The following is a 20,845-nucleotide window of genomic DNA, read 5'->3' on the forward strand; positions in this document are numbered from 1 at the left end:
CTCATGGAACCTGCAGTCTACTCAGGGAGCCCGACATTAATCACATCAGCACGTCATCAGTGTCAGATGGCCACTGTGACAGTTAGGCGGTGGCAATACAACTATATGAAATAGCAGCTATTCAGTCATTTTTGACCCGTAAAAGGAGTTTGATAGGGTTCAACTGAACATGTGATCCTGAAGTCACAGAAGGTTTCTTTTTTTCTTTTTTTTTTTTTAATTTGACAGAGATCACAAGTAGGCGGGGGTAGGGGAACAAGGGTGGGGGGTGGGGGCGTGGGGGAGCCCTGCTGAACAGAGAGCCCAATCCAGGGGCGGGGGGGGGGCATCCCCCCAGGACCGCTGGATCATGACCTGAGCGAAAGGCTGAGGCTTAACTGACTGAGCCACCCAGGTGCCCCTCACAGAAGGTTCCTGAGCAGAGAGAGCATATGATGCATGCAAGTGGTATTTCAGAACAATTAATTCGGTGCTGCTTTAGTACAGCTTTTCAGGAACACCTCTGTGGAAGAAAATGAGGTCCGATTCTCTAGTGAAGTTACTGGTTGGGATTCAAAATTTGGTTTGGCAATGGGGCACCTGTGGAATTAAAAATTAATACTAAAAGAAATGATTATGCAGCTTATTAAAATATTTATGAAGTATATACCTGTAAGTCGTTCTAAATTAGGTTGCTCACAATATGCTCTATAAATTAGATCACAGGGCAGCAGTTCTGTTTTCTTCCAGAATTAGACTTGTGTACATACCTATTTCCTTTCAGTAGATAGATGCATGGTTCTCTTGGCACAAGTACATACAGCTGTTTTTTCTGTAATTTCCTGGCAATCGAAAAACCTACCAGTTGAGTACTATAATCAAAGGGCTCAGGGCCTTGTTTTAGGTGCTGAGGGAGCTGCAAAGCTCACCGTTTAAAGCATTCTTTCTATTCCTGCTTTGTAATCTGGGAGTGATATTGGATGGCCACTGTGGGACGGTACTCCTGATTATGGGCTGAAGTTGAATAATGCTAACAGAAGAGAGAGCAGGAAACATAGTGAGTCGAGGGGATCCCCTCTACTATTTTCACACTGTCAGGTTTATGGTTTTACTCCTTTGGCTGATGTTTAACCTCTTGGGACTGCTGTTGGTAATTACATCTTTCTGGCATTAAGAGATTTTGCTTTCCTTTTCCCCCCAAGTCCTTGGGAGGAGTAAGCCCAAAGAAAAGTGGGGGGGAGTTTTGCTGTGAATTCTTCAGCCATTTAGTGCAAATTCCTGTAATTACTGGCATTGTGTCCTCCCTGAATGGCACATAATACAGCAGAAGCCACTCCTAATTGAGACCTTACGGGAGGTACAAATCCTCTCTTTGTTCAGCCTGACAAATTAGTGCCAGAAAGTGGCAGGGTCCGAGTGGGAATCAAAGGCAAGAAACACAAAGATGGAACTTAAGGCTACAGTAATAACCCTCTCTTGTCCTGAAGGGAAAAAAAGGAATGACCAAGGAGAAATGAAGTTTTTTTTTTTTTTTTTTTGTTATAAATTCCCTTGACATGACAGCACCTCAGGGCTGCTCTATTTATTTAGCCAAAGTGATTAAATAGTAATACAACAGGGCTGCCCATTGTTTCCCTGGGTACCCCCACCTCACAGACCCCTGCTGCCTCGGCTAATTGATTGACAATGAACCTCTGATAAAGAAGTATGTTGTTAGGACCTGAGGTGGGGGGGGGCATTTTTTTCCTCTCTCTTTGTGTATCTGAGTGAGTGTGTGTGTGTCTGTGTGTGTGCATGCGTGTGATTTCATTTTTGTTTGAATTGCACTCCAGTTTTTCTTTGCCCCCACCCTTTTTCCTCCCCTTCTCCCCCTCTCTCCCCTTGCTTTTTTTTTTTTTTCCCCCTCAGAGCATTTCAGTGGCTGCTCTCAGCTGATAAAAACAGGTAGAGAGGAATTAGAATCCTAGGGCAGGCGTTTGACAAGTTTATCATGGGAGCAAACTTCCTCTCCCCCTGCTCCACTTAAGACGAAACAGTGGTGTTTGAAGAGAGAAAAGGGGAAAGGGGCTGATTATTGGCACGTTGGGATCACAAACATTTTTTGTTGTTTCTCATTTTGTGAGGACGGATGTCTGAAACTAGTCTATGAACTAAGATATTTCAGTTAAATTGCTTACCCAACTTTTTAAAAATCTGTGCACTAATAACATTTACATGTTGGAGTGAGGGTGGTTGTGCAGTAAGAAATAACAGTTTGAAAGATTTCATCTCCCCTCAGTTTCTGAGAAGCCGGGGTTGGTTATTCAAGGGTAAACTCTGGCTGCTGGGGTGTAACTCAGTACCCCCAGGATGCTGAAAGTCGTGGGAAGATGACTAGTGGCAGATCATTAATAGCCGTTGGTTATAGATGCTCAACTAGCTAAGCAGAAGCTAAATCCCTAATTTAACTCTGTTACAGCTGCAAAAACAAATCATTTCAAGCCCCTCTGAAAGCAAAATATATTACACAAACAGAATCGACCTTGTTAATACCGCTTGGCATTTCGCATGATAAATGAAGGTGTCTTTCTGGCAAAGGCCTATTTTATGACATCGCTTAGACGTAAGGGATACCTTTACCCTGGTAATGCAAGCATTCCTGATAGAAAGTATGGAGTGGTTAATTATTCATTAAATAGTTGCCATTCTGGAAGTAAGAAATATTTCTGGGTTAGGCATAGATACTTACTGGCCTTAAAGTAAATCATACAGAATAGCAATTCTTAAGAAGAAGAGAAATTGAGTTTGGAATATGATTATGCATATGAGTGTAGGTAAAGAAAGATATGTAGGTTTTTAAGTACCAAGAAGAAAAGTCGTATATTATGCTCTGGGGCTGGGGGGTTGGGGGTGTGACTTCTAGCATAGTCAAAATCTGTTTTGATTCTCATTTGAAAAATTAGGGGACCCTCTAGTAGCCAAAGTACAGTATCTGCTAAGGAAAAGAGAAACAGAAATAAAAAGATGGACTTTCCTTGGCATCTCCAATTCCTATCTTTAGTACTATTTTCAAATTTTGTCTTTCACTTGCTAGGAATGATAGTAAGGTGAAGATTTATTTGAGTTAAGGAATAAGCAGATAGCCAATTGGAGGAGAATAAGACAATAAAGAAAAACTGAGATATTCCCCTCAAAACATATAAACATCTTGAATAAGAGAGAATATTTTAGTTTATTGTTGTTTTCTTACCTTGCATTTTCTGTCATTTTGTTTCTTAGTGTATTGGGTTGTTGTCTCCCAGAGGAGTAATCGTGTGTGTGTGTGTGTGTGTGTGTGTGTGTCCTGACAGGCAAAGTTTTATTTCCCCAACCTTGAATATGACCATGGAGGGGTTGCTGATAGTAAAATCTTTAAGTGGAGTTTTGGTGGAGGGTTCATTTCTACAAGCCTTTATTAAACCCCTCATGTGTGCCACACACGTGCTCTGCCAGGCACCTTGGGATACGCAGTTAGGAATAATTTATGCAGGCTGTTCTCTTGGAAGATTTACAGAATCCCCTCCAAGAGGATATGGGAACTTGAAGAGAGTGAGTAGGAGAATGGGACTGGGAAGTAAGGGGCTAGGCTGTCGTGGCCACTGGCTTGGAGACCAGTACGTCCCCTCTCTGCATATGCTAGAGAATCCCTGTTGTAGAGAATTTGAAAGCAAAAGAGCTAAAGTACTGTGTCTTCCCACTTCTCCGTTCCAAACTTCATCCTGAGATTTCCTATAGAATTAAACTCAGGGAAATCTCCTTCGCTTTTACTACCTATCTATCAAAGATAAAACTTGAATTTCTGTTGCGTACTCATTGTGTAGTTGGTGCTGTGGGAGATACAAGGGAAGCATAGTCTTTATAGACTATGGACCCCCCGCATTTTATAGTCTGGTTGTGGATGCACAAAGAAAAATGAGGGGTTACTAGACAGACCGGTCAGGTCCATGCCATATGGCACTTAATGTTCAGAAAATTATCTGGGCTTTTTTTTTTTTGCCCCCTCTTCTTCTGGGGACTGCATCCATAGGTATTCACAAAGGTCCAGAATTTGTATAAAAACAGCCTCAAACCCGACAAGGCTGTCCCAAACCCCTGGTAATAGAATCGTTTAGCTTTATACGAAGAAGGTTGGGAAAGCACCAAATTCCACCTGTGGTATGTGCCCAGGCTGACTTTGAGAAGTTCGTGCTGTGAGATCTACAGTTCTTATGAGGTTTTCTAAAATGAGAAAAACACATCAGTAGGGCTTATGGCGGTTTCATGTGTGCTAAGTGTGTTCATGACAGGATCAAGCATGCTTTCCTTACTGGGGAGCAGAAAATTGTGGAATCATTGAAGGCACAGAACAGAGTAGAAAGCTCAATTTATAAAATGAAGCTTTTTTGAGTAAAAAGAATTAAAAGGCTGGTTCTGTTAAAAAAAATTTTAAAAGAAGAAGAGCATTTGGCAAAATCCTTAAGACAGAGAAGCATGAGTTTTCCGAGATTATGTTTCTGTCATTTTGGGAATGATGGCAGCTTTACGCAGGGATTGCTGACTAATGGATCCTGATCAGCCTAGAGCGTTGTTTGTTGGTAAAGGTACATGATACTAATGAGAATGAGCCTCACTTAGTGGTTAACGGTTACGATCAAGGACTCCGGAATCAGACTGAGTTTCCAGATTTGCTACTCACTGTATGACCCTGAGTACTTATTTAACCTTTCTGCATCTCCATTTTTTAACCTTAGATGTGAGAAAATAATCACATCCACCTCATCAGTTTGTAGTGAGAATAAAATGAGGTAAAAGGGCTTGGAACAGTGCCTGGCACATAGTAAGTGCATATAAGGAGTAGCTCCTTTTATTATTTGCCTACATATGACAATAATTACCGGGATAAAGATAACATAGGCATACATAATCAGATTTGCAACTCGCACAAAACTAGGTTAGACAACTAATATGCTAAATGACAGAATCCAGATTCGGAAATGCAAGCTAGAGGAATGGGCGAAACAAGATGTGACTTTAGTGGGGATAAATAGGTAGTCCCATGCTTACATTCGGAAAACGAACTACAAAGATAGAAGGCACAGGACGCTTGATCTAATGGGAATCTCATGTGAATGTACAAATGAAGCAATGGGAGACCAGAATCTGTGCTTCTGTGTTTACTTCAAAAGCATTCACGAAACAAGTCCAGAAAGAAGAGGTTATATCCTCATTGTGTTCTGCGCTGGCCAGATCACATCTGGAAGTTTCATTGACAGCAGCTGCTTTTGAAGCACAAACAGCTACATCTATCAACATGTGGTAGGTTAGTGAACCATGCCATGCACGTGTAACCTGGAATAGGAAGGACACAGGTGGTTGTCACTATGTTCTTGAAGGCTGCCGCTGAGAAGAGGAAATAGACTAACTCTGGGTAACTGTACCAGACCAAGGGAACAGATCTGTCTATATTGGAATGGATTTCCCTTATTTAAGATTTGATGGCCATAGGTGAAAATTAGTAGAGTGTCCAGAGCCCTGGCCAGTGAGACTGGAAGAACTGGAATTGTGACCTCAAGGCAAGACACTTAACCTGTCTAAGCTACAGCCTTCTCATCTGCAAAAGAAAGATTTACTGATTGGGCTCTTCTGTTTGTGGAAGCCCTACTATGTTCTAAGCACTGTGCTTGATCCATGGTGAACAGAATAATCCCATTATTTGCCTTCACAGAAATTGAAAATTGGAGGCCAGACAAATGAGTAATTATAGCAGACAGTTGAACTCAAAGGTCTTTGAATTTCCTTCCAACACTTCCATCTGTCTGAGATATTTTAGAGGGAACAGCCTTGCTCTATGTGGTCCCTTTTATCTCTCATTCTGCGGTTCTTTGAATGTCTATAGAAGATTAGAGAAAATTAGATTAATGTGGTCCCTTCATTTAAACCTCATTTAATAAGCAATACCTTTTTCCTTTGGGGAAGATATTTTAAACCAGTAGAAATATCACTTGACTAAGAAGACAGGAGACAGGCATCTTTTTCCTGATTCTGATGTTTATCATTGGATGAATTTGCTTTTACCCTTTTTGCAGTCTGAATGTTTTGGTCTAGGAAATGATTTTGAATAAAAATAAATGTACATTGGAAATCTGAATACACACCAAAGTAGTAATATGACTATGGAAAAAGAATGTTCTATAGTTTGGGTTTTGAACTATTTCACATTCTAAAATTCAGAGAGATTTGATCACTTTATATAAGTAGGCTGTTTGATTTTATAGGATATAAATTTGCTTTTTGATTTATTCCTGGTATCTCATCATAGAAGTCACATGTTGGTCTTTGATACGTTTCAGAAGAATAAAATCATTTTGAATTTCAGAAGATACGGATCTTTTGATAGACCTTCCTGAACTTCATAGGCCATAGCTGTGCTGTCTCTCTCTCTCTCTCTTTTTTTTTTTTAAAAGCTGTTCATTTCTCTCAGTCTTTGTTGCTATACTTTGGTCTGGAAAGTTCTTGTCCCTTTTTGTAGCTCCCTTTATGGTTAACATTGTTCTCATCATGTGTTCATTTCCAGCTAAACTTCTGAAGTGAGTGTTAATGTACTATTAGACTGTGCATTGAATTAATAGTTTCTATTTACTGATCTTGCATTGGGGCAGAAATTGGTCTAAGTGTCGTTTTAGGATAGGCTGAGATCTCCTACCTAGGGATAGGTCTGTATTCTTAATTTCTAGCTAAGTTCCTGGAAAAACTAAGTTTTTCATAGACTCCTAAATGTAAGAGCTACTTGAGAGGTTTTCTAGAATTCATTACACTGCCTAAAAGCAGAAACATAAGTGAAATGAGTAAATGCATCCCTAGGTAAGGGAATCTAGTAATAGAATAATACCAATTTATTTCCTGCAATATTATTTTCATCCAATCATTCATTCATTCAACAGACATGGGCCACATACAGTTCCAGAAATTGCCCTGTTGACGTTAGGACTCTGGAATTGGGTCTGGAGATTTTAACAGAATTTCCAGTTGATTAACATGCATACAAAGTTGGAGAAACCACTGCCCTAACCCATAGAATGTTTTTAGTGAATGAATCAAGCCATACTTCAGTTTTCTCTAGGTTATGTAAGTGCATTTCTTTTAACTGTTTCTTCTACATATGTCCAGCATTTTAACCGTTGAGGTATCAACTGCTGATAATCCCCAGGTTTCCATGTCTTCCTTACATTCTGGAAACTACCATGGTGTTCTAACAGGGTTCTATTTAGTGATGAATACAGAAAGAGATTAATTCAAGTCTTTTACTCCCATTCTGGCATCTTTTTTAGTACATCCTAATGTTATGCCTAGTTTCTATTTTATACTTGATAAGCATATTTGGTATTTGAATTTTGAGATAGCCTTTACCTCCCTCATTTCCTTGCTACTGGCAGAGTAATCTTTCCCCTGGACAACCACAGTGACCTCCCAACCAGTCTTCTTTCTTGCTTCCATTCTAACCTTTCCCAACCTTGTCTTGTAGTGAATGTGATCTTATTAAACTGCAGATTGATCCTGGTAGACCTCTTTACAGTCCTTCAGTAGCTTCCCACAGCTTTTGGCATAAAGACCAGGATCCCTAAAATGACCCCGCATGATTTGACTCCTGCCCACCTCCTCACCTTCAGCTCTTCTTGTCACTTCCTCCCACATACCCAAGTCCCGGACATACTGACTTCACCACGTTCTTCTAATATACCATTCCTTCCCACTCCCCTCAGCGCCTTCGCACATGCAGTTGCCCCTCCCTGGAATATTGCCAGCATCTCCTCTACCCCCAACTCTTTCTTGAGGTCACTGCTTCAACATTACTTTCTCAAGAACACCTTCTTCAACCAATCCCGCAGACTGACTTAGGACCTATTTAGTTCTCTCCCCTGTAATGCTGGTGTAGTACCACTTACTCTAGCATTCTTCATAATTGATGTTATAGTGTCATTTGTGTAATTGTTCATTTAATACCTGTCTCCTCCCCTTGACTGCAAGTGCTATATTTGCCTGTGCTGTCTTGTTCATTGCTATCTCCCTGGCTCTGCATCTGGTGCATAGTAGGTGTGCACTAAACAGTTCTAATCATTACCCTTTTGGAAAGGCAGTTAAGATTCTGAAGGTTTCCAGGGACTTAAAAAAAAAAAAAAAGTTGACTATACAGGGTGCCTGGCTGGCTCAGTCAGAAGAACATGTGACTCTTGATCTTAGGGTCATGAGTTTGAGCCCCACAGTTGCGTGTAGAGATTACTTAAATAAATAAGACTCAGAAAGAAAAATTTTTTTTGCTATCTAACCTTTTAGAGCCTTTATTGTATTGACATGAGGTATAAATACGCTACATTTCCAAACTTAGTTGACCCCCTGATTCCTCAAACACATGGTGCAAACCCCTACTCCAGGCACTGTACCATCAGAGTTTCCTCTCATATGCACATATTGTTTCAATTCCAACTGGTGTACTGCAATTCATTTCTGGCACGAGCTACGCACAGTTAGCACAAACCCCATGAGTGAAGGGCTTGATCCTTCACAAGGCTGCTCCCACTGCAGATGCCAGCCACAAGTTCAGGATGTCCCTGGGCCACCCACACTCTGACTGACTAGCTGGGGGTTCCCACAGCCCTCTCAGGTTAATAATTTGCTGAAACAACTCACAATTCCAGAAAGTGCTATACTCAATTACTATTTTATTAGAAAGGATACAAATGAGGAGACTCAGAAGGCAAGTTCTGGGAGGGTTCCGAATGCAGACCTTCTGTGTTCTTCGCCCATGGAATCAGAGCATGTCACTCTCCTAGCACATCAGTATATTCATAAACCAGTTGATGAATAGTTCCACAGACTTTCAGTATCCAAAGTTTTTATTAGGGTTTCATTGTATAGGCATGCTTGATTGAATTATTGGCCTTGTAATTGAACTCAGTTTCTAGCCCTCGTTCCTTTTTTTTTTTAGATTTTATTTATTTATTTGTCAGAGAGAGAGAGAGAAGGCACAAGCAGGGGTAGCTGCAGGCAGAGGCAGAAGCAGGTTCCCAGGTGAGCAAGGAGCCCAATGCGGAACTCGATCCCAGGACCCTGGGATCATGACCTTAGTCGAAGGCAGATGCTTAACCTACAAACTACCCAGGTGTCCCTGTCCCCATTCCTTCTCAAGAGGTCAGGCTGGTTCAAAGTCTAAACCCTCTAATCAAGTGGTTGGTCCTTCTGGTGAGCACCCTCTATCCGAAGCTATTTGGTGACCCACCATAAGCCACCTCAGTACCATAAGGTCACTTGTGATCCAGGGGGCTCAAGAATAATAAAGACCCTGGTATCACTCAGGAAATTCCACGAGTTTTAGAAACTCCCTGCTAGGAGTGAGGGAGGAAGATGAGACAATTCTCTATTATACAACAGTACAGACAGCAAAAATGCGATCCAGATGAAAGGAGGGAAAGTGCTAAATATGGCTGCACCCCCGAGAAGGAGGCGGCCTTGGCCTGTTTACCTTGTTCTCTCATTTCCAGTCTGCTGCTAGTGGGTGCCTTCCAGCACGGACTGCGCTCACGCGGGAGGGGAGCTTTCTAGTGGTATCTTCCTAGGTCTTCTGGGACTAAGCCGCTTCAGAAGCAGCCAGGAAGCTGGCCCTGGTCGGCCCAGCCCGGTGAGAGCCCTCCCAGCGGTGGGATGATGTGCACGTCCAGTGACTTTGTGATCCCACTCTCTGACCCAGATACACTCTCAAATCTTGGCTTAAAATAGTTTCTTTTTAAATAGATATTATAAAGGTGACCAGGAAAATTAATTTCATTTATTAGCTTTAGCTAATTTAGTGTGTGTTATATACCACTTCTAGGAGAGAACTAGGATTCCAAAACCAAGGACATGGAGGCTTGTGTGAGTTTCCAGAAGATTGAAAGTCACATTCTTTTATTTTCCCCCAGCTTTATTGAGATATAATTGACAAATAATGTATAACTTTATGGTCTACATTGTGATGACTTGGTATACATGAATATTTTGAGATGGTTGCCACAATTAAGGTTAGTAAAGACATCCATCACCTCACAGTTCACATTTTTTTGTTGTCGTACATTTAAGATTTACTCTCTTACCAGCTGTCGAGTATACAATATTTTAAAGAAATATTTATTTATGTATTTGTCAGAGAGACAAAGAGAGCATGAGCAGGAGGGGCGGCAGGCAGAGGGAGAAGTAGGCTCCCTGCTGAGCAAGGAGCCAGATGCAGTGCTTGATGCGGGGCTGGATGACCTGAACTGAAGGCAGATACTTAATTGACCGAGCTACCCAGGCTTCCCTGCAAAACAGTTTTCTTAACTGTAGTCACCATGCTATACATTAGATCCCCAGAATTTGTTCACTTCCCCCCTGCCCTGCTTTTTTGAAATATAACTAACATATAACATTGTATAAATGTCAGGTGTACAATGTGGCAATTTGATATACATATATATTGCAAAGTAATTACCACAATTAGGTTAGTCAACACATTTGTCACCTCACGTAGTTACCTATCGGGAGTGTGGGTGGTGAGACTTTTTAAGATCTACTCTCAGAAACTTTCAGGTATACAATAGAATATTGTTGAATATAGTCACTGTGCTGAAAATCACATTCTGACCAGATATGTATCAATATACCAAGGGTTGGGGCGCCTGGGTGGCTCAGTGGGTTAAAGCCTCTGCCTTGGGCTCAGGTCATGATTCCAGGGTCCTGGGATGGAGCCCCGCGTTGGGCTCTCTGCCCAGCAGGGAGCCTGCTTCCTCCTCTCTCTCTGTGCCTGCCTCTCTGCCTACTTGTAAACTCTGTCTGTCAAATAAATAAATAAATAAATAAATCTTAAAACAAACAAACAAACAAACAAAATATATATATATACACACACCAAGGGTTGTATCTGGCTGATTTTTTCAGTGAAGTAAGTAAATCACGTGGGGCTGAGTCAAAAGCCTTACTGAAAATCGTTTCCCTGTCAAATCACTAAGCCTGTACCTCTGACACAGAGGACAGACTTAATTTGAAAGTCTTGGTTCCTTCCTCCATCTTTATCAATAAAGATATTCTTCTTAGCCCCCAGGCTTTTAGAGACCAGACAGAATAATAGATACACATGATTTGGTGACTGGGAAGCGTGTAGACTCAGTGGGATAAGTAATGCATTAGGGGCAGAAGAGCTTGGTCTTCTGTCTGCAGCCCTACCACTGATGCATTACACGGCCGCGGCCAGCGCTAGTAGTCCTGCTGGTCAGCATCTTCGACACTCGAACTTGAAGGGAGATTAAACTGCTGACTGTGTGCAGTTCGTAGGTTACAAAATACCACCAGAACCATAAGTGCCAAATTTAATTCAGTAATATTGTACATCACTGCATTTTCCCCCTAGAAAATATGCAAGAGGTTCTTAGATGAGTGGAAGTCTTATTGAGGCCTAATACTAGATGGGAAACCTTTAGAAAAATGATGTTTCTCATCCATTGTTAAGATGAAGACTTTTAATTGAATGAAAGGTACCCGGTAATGCAAAGGATTTCCTTGCAAGACGCCGAGCCCAGCTTTCCTGTATGATCCCCGTCACCCACTGCCATGTGTTGCCTGACTGCCTTCCTTTTTCCTTCCCACTCCCATTGGTAGATAGTGTGTGTCTGAGCCATCATCTTTTTTTTTTTTTTTTAAAGATTTTATTTATCTATTTGACAGACAGAGATCACAAGTAGGCAGAGAGGCAGGCAGAGAGAGGGGGGGAAGCAGGCTCCCCGCTAAGCAGAAAGCCCAATGTGGGGCTCGATCCCAGGACCCGAGAGGCTTTAACCCACTGAGCCACCCAGGTGCCCCAGAGCCATCATCTTGATAGGGGTTTTACAGAGTTTAAGTATCAAAACTCTTCATTCTGCTCCCAGGGGTCAAGAAGATGGAGATCAAACATCACAGGTATTGCATATCAATTGCACTTACTGTTATATAATGGACCCTTTACATTAGAGGGACTTACTCGCATGGTCACAGCTGGAGTCCCAAAGGCCATGTCTTCTTTCCACAGCAAACAGGAAAACTGCTTCCTGAAGGCTGGGCCGAACATGCCAGGGTTCTTCTAAACCCACTAGTCAGATAGCTGACGCCTCCATCTGGGAGGAGGCCGGATACTCCTCTAGGGGGTCCCTTTCAAATGGGAACTTGAGGCCCAATGAATGGGAGTTTCCTGCTTGTGGATGTCTTTTTGTGTCTTGCCTTCTAGCTTCAAGCAGTCTATCTTCAGATACTACACATAGAGTTAAAAGTTAGTTTTGGAGGTGGTAACAAATCTGTGCTTTTAGAAAGACAGAAAAAAGAAAGAAGACCAAAAAAGGCATAGGGAAAAGGGTCAAGGAAGAGAGTACACCAAGACAGTCCCTAAATCTTCTAGAACATAAAGAATTTGGTTTGGGTGAAAATGAAAAAAATCAAGCATGGGTTTAAGGGAAGCTGATGAAAGTGATCTCTTTCACTTTGAGACTGTTCCTAGTACTACTTGGATCCACTCTCATGACTTTAATTTTATCAAATTGTTGTCATTACTAAAATAGCTCAAGTAGAAATTACTCTAAGAGATGCTGTCAGGGTTTTTCGAGGGTTTTAGCGAAGAAGAGGGAAGGTTGTGTTGTAAAGACCCTGTAAAGTTCAAAGGGATGAGACTCACAAAAAAATATAAGGAAAGAGGAGCAGGCATTCAGAGCGGGGAGTGACGTGAAAGAGAAGTCTGAGGAGCCCCTACCGGGACAGTGTTTGTCACAGAAGCGACTGGCTGGATGAGGCTGGTGTACACAGAGACTTCTGCGTATAAGCCGGAAGGAAACAGGTTCCAGAGAAAGACTAAAGAAAGACAGCTTGCTTCTCAGGGAAATCAAAAAGATAATCTGAACTTCTAAGCCAGTAAGAGGTTATTGACCTTTCAAAGCCATTGAAATAGAGGTGGAAACACTGTGCTGTGGTTCCACAGAAACATGGCCTACCGACTATTCTCTTCCTCACTTGGGTTTCCTCACTTCTTTATAAAGTGCTGTGCCACAAAAAGAGAGTTAATGGTGGTTTAATAGAATGTTAAAGATCAGGGAGAATCACTGTAGGAGGACCATCGTTGGGGTACACAGCAAACTCTGTGAGGCAAAAGGGTTCAGTAAAGGGCTAAACCCTGTAGGGAGAGTGAGGCAGTTGCTTTGGGCATACGACTTAAGAGGATGCCTCCCCCAACCACTCAGTATTGAGATAAATAATATCTTACATGTAACCTCATTGAAAAGTCTCAATTAATGTAAAAAAAAAATCCATGATGAATAAAATGTAAAATTTTAGAGATAGGATCAGTATGACTGAATTTTTCTTTTGTCTCGGGCTTGTATACGGCTTGGCACTGGTTCAGAGGAACATTCCAGTAAGACCATTGATTTTTTTTTTTAATTTTGTTTATTTATTTGAGAGAGAGAGAGTATGAGCAGGGGGAGAGGGAGAACCAGACTCCCACTCAGCAAAGAGGTTGGTGTGGAACTCGATCCCAGGACCCTGGGATCATGACCGGAGCCAAAGACAGATACTTAACCAACTGAGCCACCCAGGCATCCAAGACTATTGATTAAATAAGACAACTTCCCCCAAAGCTTTCAGTATGTAAGTTCCAAGTAGCCTAGACCAGCATTTGCTTTATTACAAGGATGGTGAGGCTGAACTCCTTTCCTTGTCTGGGGTTGCAGGGTACAATATGGGGAATCCTGCTACTCCTGTATTTAAGAGACAGCTGGCAGCGGGAAGTAGACTGTGACAGAGGGACAATATTCCCACTGCTGGCCACATTTATGTTTAAAATAATCAGATCAGTTCATCCCTTTCCCTTTCTGCAGTTTTCCAAATAAGAGTTACTGGTTGGGAGTGTTTCACCAGAAGGATTACTTCATGAAGAAAAGAGCTAGTATTCCTGGCAGGTAATTGAGGAGGTGGTGGTGCAGTGTGGATAAGGCTTCTCTTTGATACCTCTCTACTCTAAATGAACGTAGTGGCACGAATCTTTTCTTTCGGCTAAGAAAGTAGAGCTGGTGAGAGGGCTTTCCTCCTTCCCATGATAGACCTTGTATCTGTTACTTGCAGGGAAAAGTGATTTAATAGTGTCCATACTCAGACCTCTTATTTTGCCCTTTGTGCTGTCACAAAGCTGAGAACCACTGTGCTGTCATCTCTTCCTCACTTGGCTTTTACTTCCTTCTTTATAAAGAAATAAATGTCTTCTTTGGAAATGCATGTTGATTATATCGTACCACCTAATGGTTTATAATGAGACCTTAGCATCTTAATGGATAGCTCTAGGTAAAAATATTAGGTTACATAAAGAGAACTCTTAACCAGCCATTATTCAGTATCAAATACATCAGATGCTCTCAGTCACCTAACAGAAAATCAAATTCAAATTGGTTTATACAGTAATGGGGAATGAATCTCAGTCAGCTGAGCTTTAGGAGTCAGAAGATCTGGTAGCTCAAAATTTTTGCACTCTGTCTTTTGGTCTTCACGCCCCAAACAGCATTTTCTCCCTGAAACCACCTGCCCCTTCTGACTGATGGATTTCTCATATAATATCATGGGCATCTTTGACAATCCCAGTCCTTTCCACATTAGTTACCAAAAATGTTCCAGTTAATCTCCATAGTATCTCCTTCTCTTTCCCCTTCCTGCTCCCAAGCTCACTGCCTACTTAGCCCAGACTGGTGCAATAACTTACCAACTTGTCCTGTCCCCTTCCTTTTTTTTTTCTTGCCAGTTAATCTTTCCGAAGCTCAGATTGCTGTTCTGCCTCAAACAACTCTAGCTCTTCCTGTATCTTATTGGTTAGTAAGCATTTCTCCCCCTAAACCTTCAGGATTCTTAGGTTCTAGCTATAGTTTATGCTTCCAAGTTCTTTTTTCCTAACACCCCTCTCATTACGGGGGCTTCAGACATCTGGAGTAATCAACATTTTCCAAACATGCCCCTATTTTTCTGAGCTGTTGTCTTCCAAAATCCCTTTTCTTTTTCAAGGCCCAGTTCAAATGCCCCAGGCCTGCACAGCCTTCCCCTGTCTCCACAGTTAGAGCTGTTGCTTCCTCCTTGGCTCATCTCTACTATCTTGAGCTTTCCACCATCTAGATTTGCACTCCTGTCCCCTTCATTCTTCTTAGTTGGGGTGATGCTAATGCTGTGAGGGCCTAGGCTAATTCATTGACAGAGTAACTTATGCTCTTTTGTATAATTGATTTATATTTCCTCTACTTCTCGTATTGCCATATACAAAGAGATCATTTTTAAATATTTTATATATAGGAAATAGCTACATGGAAATTCATCCATATATATATTAGCGTTTCTCATCAAGTACCACATCAGCTACTTCTGTTAAGCTCTGTCTTCTTTCTTAACTGTATAACCATGGACAGAATACTTTATCACACTCTGCCTCAGTTTCTTAATCTATAAAATGGAAATAGTACCTACCTTGTAGAATTGATAATAAATATGTGTCTGTGCCTGGCATATAGTAAGTACTATGTATTTGTTTATCCATTTACCTATTTATTATTTCCATTTAAAATTACTTAAACTGTTTTCTTGAGAGTCTTGGGTAAAGAGCCAACAGGCACAGAAATTAATGAGAAAATTTGTCATAAACTATTAAGAAAACAAGTGTGAAAAAAATACTAAGTTTAGACTGATTTAAATATACTAGATGGAGAAATAACATTTTATTGTTAACCTTCTCTGACCTTATATTACCATAATATTGGTACTGAAGCACCTTATCACAAACATCTTCCAAACCATGTCTTTGGAAGTGAAAATCTGTGTCACAGATACTTTTAATTCAGTGTAGCTATTTAGTAGACAAAAAAGCAGTCAGAATCTCTAGAACAGTGCACATATTTACTTACTTGCCTTGGCAAAAATCAAGATTTATTGCCTTTCAAGATAAATTTTGACTAAATATTGACTTTAGTCTCTCAATCATTGTTTACCTGAAAGACCAATGAATCTTGACACTTCTCAACTTGAGTTGGAATCTACTTGGTATTTATTAATGTATTTAATATGATTTGTAATCTTAGTAAAATATTCTATGAAGAGTAAACAAACATTAAAGCTTTTATCCAGCATAGACAGGCTTTATGTTTTCTTTTTTTTTTTTTCTGTAAAAACTTTATTGTTTCCATTTGGTCCACAGCTGAGGAGGGGCTTCAGGGTGTTAAAAAACTGCTTAGTGGCTGCAGGAAATAGATACCCTGATACCTGGGGAATACAGAGGAACCCCTCAAAGACCACTGGGCTCCAGAGGCTCCTAGTCCTTCTTGAGGGTGAGTCTTTACAGGAGATGCTAGTCCAGCCCATGCCCTAACTTGCAGAAGTTAGGTGGTCGACATCTTCTTCTTTTTTTCGTTTTTAAGATTTTATTTATTTATTTGAGAGAGAGACAGGGAGAGAGAGCATGAGCGAGGAGAAGGTCAGAGGGAGAAGCAGACTCCCCATGGAGCCGGGAGCCCGATACGGGACTCGATCCTGGGACTCTGGGATCATGACCTGAGCCGAAGGCAGTCGTCCAACCAACTGAGCCACCCAGGCGTCCCGGTCGCCATCTTCTTGATGAGTTTCACCTCCTCATCTAGGAAGTGGCTCTCCAGGAAGTCACAGAAATGGAGGTCTGTGCGGGTAGAACCGCCTTGATGATCCTAAAGGGCCCAGGTCAGTTCTCCTCTGCCCTGATTTTGCATCTTCAGGAGACACTGGGCACCCTTATGCTTCCCCTGGGCAACCTGGCAGAAGAGGTGGCACATGCCTTCCAGAGCCACATCATTGCAGCCAAAAATAGAAGCCCAAGGAGAGGTAGGTGTAGAAAGCCTGCAGATGTAGGTTGACCCAGAAGTTGACAGCAGCCTCTACTTTGGTGAAATAATTCTGATGAATCTAGGAGCTCAAGGTTGGTGGGAAGTAAGGAGCTAACCACAAAAAACAGTGTTGGCTGGTCCCAGAGGCAGAGGATGGTCAAGAAAGGATGGTTTTGGAGGTTGCACCTGGGAAGCAGGTTGGGGGTGGTTGGAGGTTGAAAGAAGGGGTAGTCCCCCAGGTCTGTTTCATGCAAACATTGTGGAAGCGAGAGACAGCTGCATGGGATTGCCGGGTGCTATCTGTATTTTCAGTCAACAGTGAGTCAATGGTTGTAGACTGTAAGCTTGGAAAACAGAGTTCTGTAGGACCTTTTTCCTGCTGATTCTTATAAATTGGCAAGTCATTGAAAACCTGCCCCCACATTTCTGTTTTCCTTCATTTTGGAAAATCTAGTTTGTAGAGCTTTGGATCAAAGTCCAGGCCTTCAATCCCCATTTTACAAAGTGCTTACCACAGGTCATTGACCCGCACCAGGGCACTGGACAGCGGGGGTGAGGGGGCAAGAACAGTCCTTTTGCCCTTCCTGTGGCCACCTCTCCCTCCATTGTGTGCATATAGTAAAAGAGGGTATGAAACTTGCCAGTTTTTTCACTTTTAAAAGAGAAAATGAAAATTTATCCCCTTACTCTTATCTCTTTTCCTCCCTTTTTTAGGAAGACCCCCTTCTCTTCTTTCTTTTGGTTTGCCTTTGTTTTTTTTCTTAGAGCATTTCCTACCTTCCAAACACAAAATACCAAATTTACTTTACCAAACTGAGTAAAGGAGGTAGTGTGGCTGACCACACTTAGAAGGCATTGTGTGTTCTTTCCTTAGGGAGATCCACCTGGATCTAGCCACAGCTCACGTCATCTTCCTCTTATGCCCATGAATTTTCCAGCTGCTGGTCAGGGGAAGGAGGGCAGATTTGGTAGCCATGAGGCAGTGAGAAGGTGGTTGGCTTCTCCTCAAGATCTCGGCTTCAGTAACACCACGTTGCCGCCAATTGAGCTAACTAGGTACACTTGTTAGAAGAAAGCTTGTGCCTTTGTGGAGAATTATGCCAAAATTTCTGCTTCAACCCCTGGCAACAGATTCTTTTGGTCGTCTTTAGTGAAAGGCCATTTGGGAAATGGACTGTACATGCAGCAAATAGGATTTCAGTTAAATGGTAACATTTGTTTCCAAAAGAGTACCAGAGGGGAAGCTAAGCTCTTCAGAGCATGTGTTCATTAAAGATTTGAAGTGGGGTGGGAAGCAATAAAAAAAAAAAAGGCCAGTGAGTTCTCTTGTGAGATAGTTTTTTGTTCCTATGAATTGAACACCCTCTGAAAAGTTTCAAAAAGAGACTGGGAAGAATGTATTTGCTTTGATCCAATATGTGGAGGGTTCCCTACTACAAATACCCCTTAATTTAGAAGTATTATTCAAAAGTCTGTTTGAAAGTACATAAAAATATAATATGTAAATAAGCTCTAATTAGTTATTTCAATTAATTATTTTTTGTCTCTGCTTTGCGGTTCTGTTTTTCTCGACATAATGTCGCTTGTCAGAGTCCAGCTTTGGCACCCTTCAAAAAATGTGTTTTTGTCATAATCGTTTTTACAAAAACACATTTTTTTTGCCCTGTTGAAAACATCACAATGATAAAGTAAAATCCAGATCATATAACTTTAGGGGAATTGTTTAGACATTTTTAGTCTCTGATTTGCTAGTATGATATTAAAGAAGGAATCTTAAAATTAATTGAAAAAATAGGTGTTTCCTTCAAATAAATGGTAAGTGGTGTTTTTTAGAAAATGAATCTGCATTAGGCCACTAGCCTCTAATCTTCTTTGACCCTCCTGTGTTCTTTCAATAACAAATACTACATTGAATTTGGAGATTAAAAGTTTTAATTCTAAACCAAGTAAGATGCTTCTCAGTGGAGACCGTGAATGCTGTGGGAAAACACTGGTAAAATGAACTCAGGTTGTTTCTACATAGCAGATTTTTAGAAATTGACTGGGAACCTGAAATGTTGATTTTGGAAGCTGAGAGAGTATACTGCATGACCATTTACAAGGTTTTCATTTGAGAGGCTGCACACCCTCTGTGCTTGAATGGAATTAGAATTTTAGAGCTTGGAGGTGCCTTAGCAGCCACCTGGAAACCAGGGAGCCATTCTCAGCTTTTCCCCCACCAGCGTCTCTGGTGGTAGTTGGCTGGTTGGGGAGAAATACAGGTTCCTGGGCTCTAATCCAGAGCTACAGAATCAAAGTCTTATGGGTGGGAGTTGGGGTGGGGGTTCTTCAGAAAATTCTGACACTCACTGAATTTGGCAAACCACGGATTTAGGATGGCCCCTTCCTTTACAGCGTGGAAAGCAGACTTAGAGAGTTTGATGGGTCACGTTCACAGTCTGTCCTAGGCAAGAATGGACTTTCTAACTTGGACTTGTGCTTGTCTGTACACCATGTATCCAAAACAGTCCTAAGCATGCAGATAGGTTCAAACCTACTTCTGGATCATTAGGGGTGATTTCGGCATGGCAAGTAGGAGAGCATCGTTCTAAATAAGGTATGAAGGTAAAGACACCCAAGAACTGTTACTTCTGTCTAACCTAAAGCCTGAGCGAGCCCTAGCCACGCTCTGTCAGCCCTTCTCTCTTTGATGAGCCTGGAGACCAGTGCACAGTGGTAAGAATGCTTAGCTAATTTAGTTAGCCCATGTAGTTGAACCCCCAGTGTGTTAGGCTTTGGACCTGGGTGCCTGGTTGAGATACAAATTTTTAGAACATATACTTTCTTAAAAAATGCATATTTGTATATTTTAATATTGCTTATGTATGTTACATCTAAAAATCATAATAAAGTCATTAAAAACTATAGACTGATATACACATAGTACCCACTAAAGCATATATAAATATCTAGCAAATGCTTGCTAATGTTAATTATATCTAAAATTCAAACAACCAAAAAACTAAAGTGACCCAAATTTATTTTTGCTGTATTCTTTAGTGAGTTTAAACTATAGTGATGATCTGGAATTCCTGCAGGACCATGATCACTTTCTAAATCCTTAAAAAAGACTGAGTTTTACTCATCGTCATTTCAGTGTTCAATTTGACCATCAGCGAATTTTTGGAAACAGCGATATCCCAGTGTCTAGGATGTGTTATGTTCCACTGAATTCTGCTTCACAGTCCATATATGATCACATGAGCAATGTGTAATTCTTAGAATGGGCAACATATTTTTCACGGGGTTATTAACCAAAGAATGCTGTTTTAAGAGGCAGGTGACCAGGTTAGGGGAATCGGTTCTGAAAGAGCTTTGAGAAATTAGAATCTCTTTATATCCAGGTGTATGTGTGTCCAAGTAATACTCAATTTATCATCCTTTCTACATAAACAGTTATTGATGGTCTGCTGTATGTAAAGCTCTGTGTTAAGTACTGAGGATAAGAAATTGCTTTGAGGAGTTTCTAGTGTGGTTCTTATTGGACAAGCACATAAAAAGGCACAGTAGTTTCCAGAAGCATGTGCTAAATGCCAGATGAGCAGTACTGCAGTCAGTGCAGCAAACACATTCCGGAGCTCACAGCCTGCTCATGGTGACCGACGACTGCACCTTCCCTCAGGGACAGCAGCGGCATGTGTATGTGCTGCTGCTCTGTCTGTCGCACACATCTCATTGCTCAGCCCGTCCAAAAAACAGGAACTTGTTCTGATTTTGCTGCTACTCAACAGTAAAGAAACAGTCATTCCAGGAAGGACCAGTGTGCAGCTTTTGAAGCACAATACCGATGCACTTACGTACTGTCTTTTAGTACCTCTTGTCTTTAAAGCAGTACGATCTAATTCTCTTCCTGGAGAATGCACAGCAAGACTGCTTGATTACTGATACCATTTTATTTGTGATGAAAATTAAAGTCCTTTGAGTTTTTG

General features: G+C 41.3%; 1 protein-coding gene across 5 annotated transcripts in view; it reads left to right on the forward strand.

Moving 5' to 3' along the window:
• The window catches only part of PLEKHM3 (pleckstrin homology domain containing M3), a 1,279,556-nt gene that overhangs the window by 45,450 nt on the left and 1,213,261 nt on the right, over positions 1 to 20,845 (forward strand). The gene's annotated exons all lie outside the window — the stretch shown is intronic.

Source organism: Mustela nivalis (genome assembly GCF_964662115.1).
Source record: "Mustela nivalis genome assembly, chromosome: 11".
Taxonomy (NCBI): domain Eukaryota; kingdom Metazoa; phylum Chordata; class Mammalia; order Carnivora; family Mustelidae; genus Mustela; species Mustela nivalis.